General features: G+C 38.5%; 1 long non-coding RNA gene across 1 annotated transcript; it reads right to left on the bottom strand.

Annotated features, from left to right (window-relative positions):
• Window positions 1–5,012: 5,012 nt before the first annotated feature.
• LOC106149036 lies at window positions 5,013–10,647 on the bottom strand. The gene is made up of 3 exons (XR_001234936.1): window positions 10,559–10,647; window positions 10,341–10,423; window positions 5,013–5,275 (listed from the first exon to the last, which is right to left on the bottom strand). It is a non-coding gene; the product is annotated as an uncharacterized LOC106149036 (long non-coding RNA).
• Between the last annotated feature and the right edge of the window lie 1,160 nt (window positions 10,648–11,807).

Here is an 11,807-nt window from a genome sequence, read left to right as displayed (position 1 = left end):
TCATTACTTAATAATGCTTTACATTGAAGTTTTCCAGAACACACCTACTACACAAACAGATAAATGTATATGTATACATGTTGTAATGCAAATTAGATCTGTTAATAACTTGTTATTGTTTTCATTGAGTATGTTCAGTTTTCATAGCAAGTTGAAAAGTTTGTCTCCAGGAAAATTGATATTTTAAAAATCTATTTCTAATGTTTCACTGTGGTGTGGATTTAATATGTGACCATCAAATGTTCATTAAAAACAGACAATATTGTTACTAATTTTTAAATTAAAATTCCTTTCATACGATAGGAAATAGTCTTTCATCAGTACTTGTAAAGTAATAGAACTGTTGAGATGGATATTTTCAAAAATTTAAGAAACAATTGATTGTAAATAGATAGACGCATCTTATAAGAGTAAAAATTATGCCAGCATGCAAAGTGACTCTTAAAAAAACACTATATAATTGCCATAGTGGTGCACATCTGTAATTCCAGCCTTCTGGGAGGTTGAGGCAGAAAGATTGCAATTTTAAGCCTAGCCAGGAGCGCGTAGTGAGACCCTGTCATAGACAGACCACTATAAAATTGAAAAAACTGAAGATGAAGAGGGGTCAGTCAGGAACAGAGAGACTATATTAGAAATAGTTCATTAAGTGCATTTATATGGGTAAATAGTTTTTCCTAGGTAAGGTTTTCCTAGGTAAGCAGGAAGGAAGGCAACTAGATAGTAGCGATAGCGAGAAGCCTCCATCATGCTCCTGTGGTCAGAACCAATGGGCAGAAACTAGGACCACGTCTACAGGGACCGGGAGGAGGCTAGAGCTTCAAAGGGAGAGGCTCTCCACCAGAAACTGGGCTAGGAATGAGACACAGCCACTACCCAAAGTAGGAGGAGGGGGAAATACTCTAGATTCTTTCTGCCCAATTCTCCCACTGGTGCCTCCCATTGGCCAAGTCTAACAGGAAGTAAGTTTGAAAGAGACTCTGGGAAATGTAGTTTATAGAGTTTGCCCTGACATAAGTGCAGTTCCAGGGGAATAATGGGGAACGGTTTTGAGAGTAAACAGACAAATGACCTGAACAAAGGGGGTAATAGAAGAATAATATGTTTTATTTATGTAACAATCAAATTTCATGTAAGATATTTTCAGTGATATTTAGTCATAATTGTATATATTTATCCAGGTATATTTGGTTAAAAATATCAGCATGGAATAAAGTACAACATCAATTATTTATCAGCCTTTTTAGACTCAGGAATTCTTTTCACATCATATCTATAAATCACATTACCAATCAAGTGATTCTTTATTCCTGTATTATTTTAGCAACATATGGCTTCAAAAACAAACATACATTTCTCTGCTCACTTGAGGTTAGGAATTTTTGTATTTATGCTAAAAAATTCAGTGTTTTAAAATACATTTTTTCTGATTTGTTTCTAAATGATGAAATAAGACAGAGACTTTGAGGCTATATTTATAAGCATTTCTTGTGAAAAATCTACCCCCACCCAATAAATTAGGAGCTAAATTGAACATAACTGTCATTTTACTTTCTCTTTTTAACTTTGCCTTTTGAAATATTGGAGGCATTTCAATGTGTTATGTAGAAATTTAAATGAAATGAATGAACCTTACAGATCTGTTGAGGATCATCTTAAAGTGAATCTGCAGAATTATTATCATTCATTGCTTTTCACCAACTGTATAATTGAGAAGGTTTTCCTAGTGATTTATACCACCATAAAATACTTGGTCTTAGTTCTATTAATTATGATTTGGAAGATGTAGTAAATATAATGTTAATGAATGTGTTGAATGATGTTGGATTAATTAGAATGACAAAAATGCCTTAAGCAAAGTATGATAGTTTGACACTATTGGCAAATCCAAAGATAAAACTGTTATTTACTTTATGTCCTGACCTTTCTTTAGAAATAGGACTTTTCCAGAGCAAGAATTTAGGTCCACTCTTTAATAATCATTTCTGTTCATTAAATTTTTTTTTCTTGTTATGAAAGTTTCAAACATAAACATAACTCCAAGTACTACTCAACCAGTTTCAACAATGATCAACTCATGACCAGTCTTGTTTTCATACATAATCCTATGCATTCTATTTTCTCTCTCCCTGAGTTTCAATGGAGTATTTTAAAGACAATCCCACACTTCACTCCATCCCTGGGCTGAACAAGCCTTTCACTGGGAGGGGAAGTAGGAAGAGAAATCATGGCTTTCCACTTAGTAATGTGGTAGGAAGAGCAACTAAAGTTCATCTGTTTCCCAAAAATGGCTGGTATTGCTGGGCCATGGTGTTGGAAATTACCAGGAAATTACATATCCTTTGTGAAATGCACTTAATTCTTAGGATGAGAGATTTATTCATTTTCAAAAATCATTAGTGTGCATTTTAAAATTAAATTCACATACAATCGGGGCTGGGGATTTAGCTCAGCGGCAAAAGCGCCTGCCTGGCAAGTGCAAGGTCGTGAGTTCGGTTCCCGGTACCGGAGAAAAACCAAAAAAAAAAAAAAAAAAAAAAATTCACATACAATCATATAGCTTAAGGCAGGACCACAGTGACATGGACTTTTGGATAGATATGTATTTTAAAGATAATTAGGAGTGTCACAAAAATTACAGAATCTTGAATTTATACTTACCAGTTATGACAACAATGTCTTGAAAATATTATGATGGGGTAAGGAGGGAAGGCAGATCACACTTGTGGAGCAGTAACACAAGAAAGATTCTCTTCTCACTTTACATAGTTTCCTTGGAAAATAATATCTTTGCTCACAGTGTCAATTATCCTCTATCTCAATAATTTCCAGGTCAATATTTCTTTATGCTCCTTAGCTTGATTTCAAATCGTAGATATTAATGTACATTTATGTACAGAGCCTTCATACTGGAAGGTCTGGAAGAGATCCTTGTAATTGTCAAGCCAACTTTTCCCTCCCATTTTCTTCATTTGCCTGAGAGGCACCATCATCCAGTGAGGTATCCAAGTCAGACCCTTCAGAATCCTAGTCTCTCCTTTCTCGCTCTTACCCCTCAGACTAGTCTATCACTGTTTCTTGCCCTCTCTGCCTCTTCAAAAACTTCTAAATGCTTTCTTCCTGCTAATGCTGACCTTGCCTTAGTCTTTTTTTGGTCCAGAACTAGCAAGCTTGTCTTAGATTTAATCTGTTCTCCACCCTATTAAAGACACATGTAATATATAACATCTCTTCAGTTTCAAATTCTTAAATTTATCCTTTTATATGGCAAATGTAACCCCTTTTAATCTAGTTTTATCCTACCTGTTAGGCTCACCTCCTGCTACCCTACCATCTAGTTATATGTTTTTTTTTGGTTTTTCTCCAGTACCGGGAACCGAACTCACGACCTTGTGCTTGCCAGGCAGGCGCTTTTGCCGCTGAGCTAAACCCCCAGCCCCTAGTTATATGTTAATACATGTACTTCTCCAAACCTGCTGAAATACAGATTCTGGTGCAGTTGATGTGTGAGATTCTGTATTTCCATTAAGATTCCAGATGCTGCTGCTGGTCCATAGACCATACTTTACTAGGCAGGGCCACATGCTCTATTTTTAGACTGTGTCTACATCACCAGAGGAGTCACAGTTCTTTCTTCTTGCTGTTCATTGTATTAACTGCTGTAAGGCATCAGCCATTTTATTTTGCTGATCAGATAGATTTTCTTCCAAGATTACCTGCTTAGCCAGTTATTCTTCCATTTCAAGTTTCAGTTTAAATGTAATTTTCACTTAGAAACTACCCTGAGCTCCCAGGAAGACATGCGCACCTTTTCTATAGGCACTGCATTGCTAACATGCTTCCAGTGTAGCACTGGCACACTGCTTTGTGGATTCTTGATTGTGTATTTGTCATTCAGAATGTCCCAAGCATTATGCACAGTGCCAGGCACATGGGAGAAATAAAGACAGCATTTGCTGAGAAATAAGTAGATGAATTCCCCCTTAGTGATTTGTATGGTTGCCTTTGATATTCCTCTGGTATTCCCAGCAGTGTATGAGGAAATATATAAGTATTTCTAAACAATCCTAAAAGTTTCCTGGACCACAGACTTTAAAGATTAATTATAATCCCATCTTAATAATTATATGGCTACCATAAGCCAAGGGCCCAGCACTGTCTCTGGACAAGCTTCCTGCAGTAGCCATTTGGGCTTTGATTAATGAATCATGGTTCATCTAGCCCCAGGCTGGTAGCCCAGGAAGCTGATTTGTAAGTACACTGAGCATCCCTTTCTCAGGGGGACACTCACATTAGCCCAGCTTTTAGGAATGATATATAATTTAGAAAGTCAACTCATTAATTTACTGTGAGATGTTAGGACATGAAGAATCAGAATACTGGAACTTGCCCCTTCCTTGTTGTAATCAATCAAGCTTTAAGGAAACTGAACTCATAGGTCATTTTTTGTAGAGTGGAAGCTTAAAAGTAAGTTTTAGATAAATTTGTGTATAGTGGCCTCAGTTGTCTCAAAACATCCAAGACACAATAAGAACAATCTTGCCAATAGGTCCAGAAATAGTCTGTGGCCACATGCTGTGCATCTGTCTCCATCTAAGCATGACTTTTCACTAGGACTGGCAAGGCTCAGCATCAGAGTCTCAGTAGGATAGTGCCTTCCCTAGAGTCCTTGGATGGGCTCCACCATGTTTGTCTGTGCTACTTGTCTCGTGCTCTCCTTCCTTGGCAATGAACCCTTTCCAAGTTGACTTATCTTTCCGTAGAGCAGTTCTCTCTTTATTAAAGTGAATTTGCATACTTTTGCTACTATCCTTCACTTATTGCTTTCCACCAGGTCGAAGTCCTAAGAGACCTTTTCCAATAACTTCTAGCCCTCCACTTGCAAAGTGAGAAGTAGGCTGTCCTAAAAAGGGTACATACCTGTGAGATGTGATGCAGTGTCCTGAGTGTCTTCCAGGCTAACTTCTTAACATAAGAAAGAAAAAAAAAAGTGTCTTCCAGGCTAACTTCTTAACATAAGAAAGAAAAAAAAAAAGAATTTTAACCTTCTTTATAGAGCCAGTAATTTCTTCTTGCTATAGATTCAGTAATTTCTCCGAGTCTGATGACAGTGCCTCTGGAGCAGTCATACTCTTCTTACTTTTCTTTCTATAAGGTAGTTTCAAAGGGAGTGGTAGAGAATGAAGCATCTCTCAAATATTCAAGGGGGTCCAGAGTATCGGAGCCTTGTGTCTTCGTTCCAAAGCCCATTGAAGACTGTAGTTCTCTTACTTTGCTGTGAAGTTGTTAGGAGAAAGATTCTGAATCAGTGTGTGGAACAAAGACAGTGGCAGTAAATTATGAGAAGGGTGATAAGCGGAAGGTGAGAAGTATAGCTGCATCTTGATTACTTAGGCTAATAGTTCTGGAATATGTGCCAAGGGAAGTTGTGAGTTTTCTGCCCCTTGGATATAAATATTTAAGTTATTGACAACTGGCTTTTGTTTCCTGGTGGTAGGGGAGATTGAGAAAGTGAAGCATTTCTCTATCTGTAATGTGCATCTAGGGATCTGATTAAAGTGTAAATTCTGATCCAGGAAGTGTGATGTAGTGTGGGTCCTGCATTTCTGACAAGCTCTCAGCTGTGGGTCCATGGTCCAGGTCCATGGTCTGCTTGTTGAATGTCGAGGCTTACAGGATGCCTTGAGATCTATTTTCACTTTCTCAATTACCAGCCAAGTCAAAGTCCTTCCTTCTTCTTGCCATGGGTTCTGTTTTATCTGCTGTCTGGCTACAGAGATTTTATTTTGCAGAATCAAACACATTACACAGTAGGAAGCCTTTCTGGGGCATGTGGATTTGTATGGCCTTGGAAACGTTCAGCAGTTGGAAAGTGTTAGACAATGAGGAATACTGAACAGAGGGGAGGGCACTGTGTGGGCAGAGAGGAGAGAGTGATATTTGTCTGTGTGCGTGAGCGTGTGTGGTGAGGGTGGAGTCGCAAGGAAAAGGATATAATAGGTCTCACTGGAATGTGGAAATGTGTGCATGTAAGAGACCTGTTAACTCATGTCTAAAATAGCATAACTCCCCAGCATGGTGGGGCAAGTACACTAGCAAGATGAAAAAAAAATTCTAGGGAATATCAAATAATAGTTTGGAATATAAAACACCCCACATCGTGGTTTCTTTTTTCTCCTTTGATATCATTGGTTGGACTTAGTTCTTTGGTGTTGAGAGTTTTCCCTGGTCCCTATCCTCTTTTGTAGAGATGAGGTAGAAGGCATTGCAAATTTCTACTGTTTGTGGCCAAACAATATTCAGGATGTCATTATTCCAGCTTCACCAAGTTTTTTCCGAAGTATTATTATATAATTTCTCGGCAGAAATCCTCTTTAATAACCTGACCTTCCTGACTTTGCTCTTTCTCCTTTTTTTTTAAACCTAGACTTTGTATATTGGAGAATTTTTCCCATTAAATATAAAACGGCTCAAAATTTTAGTTAGCTCTGCTCTTTGTTTTAACCACTCCTTTCCTATTTCAATTCTCTTCAGTCAGGAATTCTACACATATACCACATTATTATGTTTAGTTTTCTCTTATGAAATCATCTCCCACAATTATGCACCCTATTACTAGGCTTTAGAGAATTAAAACATTTCAAAATAGTGCAAATACTCAAAATCTCAACTAGGGGTTGCAGGTATAGCTCAATGCTGGAGCACATGCTTAGTAGCCAAAAGGCCCTGAATTCAAACCTCTTCCCCTGACCCCTAAACAAAAAATAAACAGAAGTTTAACTGATCAAACAGCAGCAAAAATACTTCAAAGACTTTCCCGTGGCAAAGATTTTTGAAAGCTTTATCTTTCACTAGAAAACTCAAAAAATCGTAGGCTCTCTTTAAAATAATTTTCTGTGATATTTCTTCTTCATGATGGTAAGGAGAATAATATAGTAATTAAACAGATGACTACTGTGAAATATGTTGTGAATGTGATAAAATCCAATTTTCAAATTCAGATTGAGTTACATTTCTCTGGTTTTCACTCAGGTGCCATTTCATATCGGTCTGTGCAGCTCTATAGCTGAGACATCCTCTGTGGAAAGGTCGTACTTGTTGAGAATTTCATAGAGATGTCACTGGGAAATGTTACTTTTTATTACTTGGACTACTCAGGATTTTATATGTGTAAAGAGTCATACAATCTCATAAGTGGTTAAACCTCATAAATAATTTCATGGCTTGCTTTATTATTGCTATATCCATTTTATAGATGGTAATACAGAGGAATGGATTACCAGGGAGTTGAAATTACAACCTACAACAACAGAAGTGTCTCAGCCTATTGCTTAGTTTAGGCTGCAAATGTGTTTTGTAAGTGCTAAATATCAGATAAAAAGTGAACTATGTGGGGGCTTGGCATTCCTGAGGCTGTGCCTTGGTGTGTAAAGGAAAATCAGAAGATTTGAATTAAGTATATAATATTATGGAGAGAAGACTCCCTGGAAAGATGAAATCTACTGGACCATTAGTCAACTTGAGCTCATATTCATAAAATCACTCTCCTGTCTGTTACAGTGCCAGGAATAGCCACCTTCCTCATTCTTCTTGTCATGTTAATTCTAATCCTGAAAACATGTCTATCAGATCTTAATGATCACCTCAAGATCATACATATTGCTGGGACCTCAGAAAATCAGATTGGGAACAAGACAGTATCTATAGAAGGCATCTGGTGACTGAGTGGGGGTATCTTGATAATCCTCTTCCATTTACCCACAGCTGTTAGTATTAGGTTTAAAAAACTTACTCTGAAGTGAACTACCTTTGAGTCAGTGTCTTGGTCCCTTTCTCATTGCTGGCAGGAAATATCCAACAGCCACAACTTAAAGGAGGAGAGGTTTATTTTGGCTCACGGTTTCAGCCCATGGTTGATTGGCTCCAAGGCAGAAACAGGATGGCAGAGGGATGTGATGAAGGAAAAAAGTGCTTAGCCTAGAGCAGCCAGGAAGCAAAGAGAGAAGGGAGGAGCCAGGCCCCACCTGCCAACAGCACCTTTAATTTCTGACCTTGTCAATGGATGAATTCACTGGTGAGTACAGTGCTCCCATGATTTGGCCATGTTCCATATGCAGAAGAATTCTGAGGGAGAGGGGAACTTAGGTCTAAACCATAACAGTGTGTGTCCAGGTCCAGGAGGCATTCTTCACAGCCCTCTATCAAAATGGCACAGTAACTGAGATTCTTAGTAAGAACCAACTTAAGTACAATAGGGAAATAAGCAGCCTGGAAGGGATATACAGCTAAGCAAGGTACATCTTTTGCAGTGCTCTGGCTGTTCCTTAATAGAATGGGGCACCCTCAATTCTTTCTATAGGGGAACAAGCAGCTTTCTTGACACCTGAGTTCTAGCCCTATAAGACCATATTTGGACTTTTGCCTACCATAACCATAGGATAACAGAATCACCTCAGTTGTGGAGACTTGTTGCGGCAGCAATAGGAAACTAATGCAGGAGCCTTTTGCCTTCATGGGCTCTTTTCTTTACTGAACTGAATAGAAATAATATTTTATGATTTTGTTAACATAAAGATGGATATATTAATATTCTACACTATGAAACATTTAGACTTAAAAGATCATTTTTTCTGATTTCTAAAAAAAATTACAATATTTTCATGAACACCTAAGGTATCCTGGACTCTGAGCAAAATGGCAGGTGTGCCTAATGGGTAGCTTGGCTCCACTTATGGGTATATCTGTCCAAACCTTCCCTGTCATTTAGCAGTTTGGATTCAGAACAGACAGATGCATGCCAACTGAGGGACAGCAGAGGTACTGTCTCCTTGTTTTGTTGTTTGGTTTCTTGGTGATTGAATTGGGGGACAACGGTAGGATTTTACATTGGCAGGGATGCACATTTTGAGCAGGAAGAAGCTAGTCTGTTCTTAAGTCAGCTGACATCAGGATAGCTCCCTTACTACACACACTACAAACGCACAATTATTTCTAGTGAAGAAACACTTGAGACAAGATTTGTCCTTTAGTTTGGTTTCTTGGAGGGTTTTGCACAATATACCCTTCTTTACACATACCTTTTTTTTGAACCTATGTTGCAAATAAAAGATATAGTGAAGTGCTGGTTAAAATTTGAAGATGGATATAATAATAATATAATATTCTTTATATTTAATAACATCCACATTGTGCAAAAACACTTCCATGTATAGTATCTCTTTTGATAACTTTTGAAGTCATAAAGATTTTAGGACAAATATTCTAGAATTTATGTATATATGTATTAATTGTAATGTCATTTTAATTTTAGATCGATTGTTCATCATTTATAATTTCATTGAAGAAAATATTGAAAAATGTAGGTATATACTTGCCTTTTATCATTTCAGAATTTGGCCTATGGTCCAATACGGAGACAAAAATGGAAAACAAAATTTGTACTCCCCAGTCATACGGTATATATTACTTTCCACACTTCATTCCTGTGAAAAATGATACATTTCAAGCTTATGACTACAAGTTCTAATGCTGTTAATTGGAAATTACAACATACCTCACTATATACCTCATTAACTATTTCCACTTCTCCGACAGATAGATGCCAGAAAGGCCTACCTTCTAGCTAACAAGCAAAGCTAGGTTGAAGGCAGTTCAGAGACATGACGAAGGAACCTGACAGCCTTTCCCTGCTTATGAACTCCACAAAGATAAAAACAACCACTTTGCCTGAATTATGATCCTCACTCAGGATTTGCAGAGCCAACCCTAACTTGGCACGTTCTGGAAAAGGCTATGTCGAAAAGAATTTGTTTCTAGAGATTTTTAGGAAAGTAGCCAATTCAAACTGCTCAGCCCTGTGAGATCATTCCTGGCTGGTAGGGAGTCCTTTCTGTCATCGTGGGCTTGCTGTGGGAAGAGTCTCTGCATACCTACTGCTTCTGAGTGCATCTGTGTGCACCTCAAGCGCGGACGCTCACAGGTACACATAAACCCCTGGCTGTTCCCCTGCCTTTCACAAAATGGGGTGAACTTGTCCACCAGCTTTCAAGTGTCCTCACTGCACCAATTTAGTCCAACTCTGAAGAAAACAGAGAGCGCAGGTAGATCCCATCAAATGAATTCTTCATTTCTCAATTGATGTTTTGACAGCATGTCTGGCCTCCACACACCAGCCTCTGTTGAAGGCCAACCAAACCGACTGCCCATTTCATCATTAAGAAGTGAGCTACTCTTCAGAGACTCTCCCTGCTGCCACCCTTCCATCCTAAGCCCTTCCCTGCCTGCCTATGGGTAGGTGTCTTTTAAAAAGTTGCTTTCATTCAAGTTACACCCTGCCTTACCTCTAGGCTCCAGAATGCTTTTAGTCTGAGTTCCCAGCAGCCTCAATGCCTGACCAATAGCAAACAAGGTATCACGGTGAGCTCTGCAAAGAGAAAGACTTGCATTGTGCTACAGTGACCCAGTTGGCATCAGAGGAGAATAATCCTGGTGGGCTTTGGGGACTCCATATCTTTTCCCCTGGGATCTTCCCCTGGAGAGCTCTTACAAACACAATCACCTTCCACAGTTGAGGGTCCTCACGAGAAACCCACGGAAACAGAGCCGTGTCCCATGGTGCTCTAATTCAGTCCTGTAGCTTGATTTACCAGCTGTCTGAAAAAAGAAAATACTGCTAGAACCTGAGCTGTGACCATGAGGTGTGAAGGTGTCAAGTTGAAAAAACAAGGGTGGGCCTAAATCTCCACTCCATCACCCTCACCCCCTTGCTGCCCTGAGAAAATTATTCCAGTGTAAACATTTCTTTTTCAAATTGAGGATATCTTTGTGCAAGAAAAACTACTTTATTACTTAACGTTAATAACACTCACTTTGAACCTTAATTCTGAAAACCACAGAATTTAAAAAATGCTGTAAATAGCTGACATGGGTGTTCTTCCCCTGCTTTCAAAGGAATTGTTTTTGTAATTACTAAGTGGGATAAAGTTGAATTGTCCCCAGCAGTAAACAGAAGAGTGTGTAATGAGATATCTCAAGTGAAAGCATTAGTCATATCCAGATTAATTAATAATGGAAAAGTTTCATGGCATTCCTAATGTTTTTTTTTTTAAAAAAAATCTTTTATTTTTTTAAGTTGTTGGGTCTCTATTCTAGTTCTGAGTACAAATAAATGTCTGACATATGGTCTCAGCCAAATTCCAAAATGTAGCAAAAACAGGGCCTGCATATTTGGCAGGAATTTAAACCAGTTCAGGTCAATGTCTGTTTTTTGCCCAAAGAAGAGTTTGTGCATTTACCCTGGACCAGGAAAACAACACAGAAAAACACGGGGAACAACAACTCATATTGTGAGCTCTAATGCCAGGCTGGCCAAAGAATAGTGTGTGGAGCAACTCAGCCTGAGCTGCAGTTTGGGTTCACAAAACGTTTGGAGGACAGTGAGCAAGAGAATACAGATTGCATTGTTGTAAGGAAATTGCCTTCTCCCTGCTAAGGCTCTCACCTTGCAAATCACCCCCTCTTAGCAAAAGCACATCTTACTTGTTAACTCTTCCCCTGCTTGCTAACCTTTTCAATCATCCCCTTCATCACTGCAGAATGGCCTTCTGAACAAAGCAGCGTTTTAAAGCCTTTTCCACTAAAAGTTGGCCCCTCCCCCCCCTTTTAAAGAGGCAGTGTGGGGGTGATTTCTTTCTTCTTCTTGTTCTTTTTTTTTTTTTTTTTTAATTTGTTTTTCTGCAATCTACTCTTGTAAAGCTGTCATTGTTTGGGGGTTGATGGATATTTCTTCAGAGATACCATCATATCGC

The sequence above is a fragment of the Chinchilla lanigera genome, unplaced genomic scaffold (assembly GCF_000276665.1).
Source record: "Chinchilla lanigera isolate Chin_1 unplaced genomic scaffold, ChiLan1.0 scaffold00035, whole genome shotgun sequence".
Classification (NCBI taxonomy): domain Eukaryota; kingdom Metazoa; phylum Chordata; class Mammalia; order Rodentia; family Chinchillidae; genus Chinchilla; species Chinchilla lanigera.
This window is presented reverse-complemented; position numbering and strand designations above follow the sequence as displayed.